The sequence below is a fragment of the Mustela lutreola genome, chromosome 1, assembly GCF_030435805.1.
Source record: "Mustela lutreola isolate mMusLut2 chromosome 1, mMusLut2.pri, whole genome shotgun sequence".
Lineage (NCBI taxonomy): Eukaryota > Metazoa > Chordata > Mammalia > Carnivora > Mustelidae > Mustela > Mustela lutreola.
The window spans coordinates 53,650,144-53,653,700 of NC_081290.1; positions in this window are offsets into that span (position 1 = coordinate 53,650,144).

The window sequence follows — 3,557 nt, forward strand, 5'->3', positions numbered from 1 at the left end:
TCTCCTCCACCTCTTGACTTATTTTCAATTATTCCCCTGGCCAGTTTTTTGGTTTGGTTTGGTTTGGTTTGTTTTTTTATTTTTTATTTTTTTTTTTAGCTCTGGTCTCTCCATCAACTTATTCAAAGTCAACTTTATCATTTCACTTCCTAGTTCGAAAAATCTTTCTTTAGTCCCTCTGTGTCTGGCAACCTCTCCTGGATTCCTAATGCTCCTTAATCAACTTTTTACTTACCTCTTTTCTCCGTTTCCCACTCTTCTCTCAAAAGCCATACTCCTTTCTCCAATATGTTCTCTTGGCTTTCTTCATCCATCTCCCCTTGATTTTTTTCTTCTTCATCCTTTTTCAGACAACTTTTGCTCATCTTTCAAGACTTTATTCAATTCATTCATCTTCTTTAAAAGCTTCCTTGTCAACACAGAGAACACCACATCCTGCTGAAGAGTTGTTCTCTGAATTTTTCTTGTGCTTTCAATCAATTCCATGAGACTTATTGCTGAAAGAGATTTCAGTTTTGTATAAATCAATTCTGTCTTTTAAATGTTGGCATTGTCTTCTCAACTACATTGTAATATCCTTAGGGATGGGAACTGTAACCCACATTGCTCTGCATTCCCCAGCAGCCTCCCCCTCTACTGAGGGCATAGAGGGAACTCAGCAAATGCTGGTTGTAACAACAGAAGCACTTTCCCTATTTCCACTCCTTGCTTAATTAAGGACATTAAATTTATATTTTAAGTAGCTGATGAAATGAGTCACCTTTTAAAGTTGCATTTTACCTACTTGTTTCACGATCCATACAAACACAAAACACATTTAAAATGTAAGATTTATAATGTATCTTGATTCCAGGAATTCAGATTATTTATGTTGGCCCTTTTAATTCTTGTGCATATTCACGTATTTCAGTCTTCTTATGCTTTTAAGGCATCAGCAGTGGTACAGTATAAGAAATTTAGGGCGCCTGGGTGGCTCAATGGGTTAAGGCTCTGCCTTCAGCTCAGGTCATGATCTCAGGGTCCTGGGATCTAGTCCCACATCAGGCTCTCTGCTCGGCAGGGAGCCTGCTTCCTCCTCTCTCTCTCTCTCTGTCTGCCTCTCTGCCTATTTGTGATCTCTGTCAAATAAATAAATAAATAAATATATATTTTTAAAAAAAAGAAATTTAAAGGATGACCTTCATCATGTAACTGTGTGTGTACGTGTGTATACTTGAAAGAAAAAAAAATTGTTAAAATGTTGGTCACCGCTACTGATTAATCCACTCTGCATTTCCTAAGGATAAATATACCATCCTATATAAACACAATATACATATTTAATCTATAGATAAATGCTAATACCACCTTCTAAGCCACAGATCCAACTTAAAATTGCCCTTATCAAAATAGAACCTTTATAATAAAAACAAGCAAAACGTCTTCCTCTTAACCCTTTTATATTTTGATCAAGTTCCTATTCAAGATTTTGCTTTGCATTTAGTCGTCAGGTCTCTTTGATCATCTTGAATCTAGAAGAATTACTACTTTATTTACGTGTCTTGACTTGATATTTCTGACAAATACAGGGCAGATATTGTACAATGCCCTCCAATTTAGGTTTTTCAGCTATTTCCTCATAAATAGACTCAGATTACACATTTTTGGCAGAAACATCATCAAAATGATGTTTCATTCTCAATATACCACACTAAAAGGCACATGATGTTGACTTATCCCATCTTTGGTAATATTAACTTTCAACCGTTAGTAGGATGCTATCTGCCAGATTTCTTCACTATGAAGTGAATTAATAAACATCTTGTTGCTCCAAGTACTAGCACTGCTAGAATTACTACAATTTTCCCACTCCAACTGCATGGCTGTTATTAAGCATCAACTTATCTGCTTCCTTCACTCAGATGCACAGAAACTCCCTGCACATACCTGAAAAATGTTTAAGGTTTTATTTATTTATTTGATATAGAGAGAGATCACAAGTAGGCAGGGAGACAGGCAGAGAGAGAGGGGGAAACAGGCTCCCTGCTGAGCATAGACCTCCCCCCCGCTCCCCACTGCTAGGCTTGATCCCAGGAAGCTGAGATCCTGTTCTGAGCCAAAGACAAAGGCTTAACCCGCTAAGCCACCCAGGCATCCCATATCTGAAATTTTTTTAAATTAGACTTAAACTTTGATTCATTATCTACCTAAAGAAATTACTTGCTAAATATTTATTTTATTTTAACTTTTGAACAATATATATGTATATTCTTTCTCTCTTTAATCCTATACCCCATGAAACCAATGATTATATATTTAAATTAGATGTCTTACTTTTGGATGGTTAATTGTATACATTGATTCATTTAAATTGGAATACTGGCAATCTTCAATGCAAAGACCTTGATTTTCTAATAGAATGGTTTATATACACCTTACTATTTCTACTGTATATTTGACATTGAAATAAATTCTATTTGATTAATATCCCATTTTGGTCAAAGAATAATGCATCTTTTAACAACAGGTCCATTTTATAACTTGATTTCTCAAACTTGCTACAATCTTTCAAGATTTTTCAGCCTCTGTCATCCATTCCAACAACATTATGCATTTCCTGTATTTTCATAAAGTGCCATTTTATTAACAATCTCATTTACTCATTTAGATAATTGGAATAAATTAAGCTCAAGTCTAGCTACATTTTCTTAGGTTGATTTACCTAAGTAAGCCTTTGCTTCCTCTTCTGCAAAATAAGGGTTATAGAAAAACTGTATTGTTGATGGCTCAGAGTACAAAGTAGATGGAGCAAAGAGGTAGCATTTTTATAGTACTTCCTCCAGCAGGATGCTTATGCTTCCGCTGTACAATTGGCATTCATTTAAGAAACCAGTGTACCACCAAAACCATTTTAATGTTTGTGTGGAGAAGAGATGCTCTATTATATCAACAGGGATACAAAACCAACCTTATAATATGCAAAATAAAAATGTCATCATTTCTGCCTGTAATAATAACATATTATAAATACAGCAGCTAAACTGAACAACCACTGCAACAAAAAGAATAATAAAGCTAATAATAAAAATAAAACATGAGAAAAGAAGTACAGGGCATGTTTCTTTGAAATAAGAATCAGATACAATGGGGAAATGTATAGAAATAACCAAGAAAGATTCAGAAAGTCAGTAAATGCAGGGCAATATAAATATTTAAAAAAGACAGAACTGTAGAATTTAGTACCACATAAGTATTTGGTGATGAACTAGAGAAAACCACATGTTTGAATAGAGTTTCTAAAGACCCCACAGTCAAGGTGAACTATTTGTATGCATGTCCAGTTGCAAAACACAAAATTCATAAAATATTCATAAATTTACAACACAAATGTTGTCTCTGCCAATAAAGTAGTAATATAATTATTTTAATAAATTAAATTGATGTTTTCTGTAGGATGAATCTTAAATATGACAATAGACATTTTATGGACTGTCAGATAGGGTACACCATATGCAGATTTTTCCAAATTTAATATCCTTTTTTGAAGCATTTTGGGGGAATCAGCATACATTAGAAGA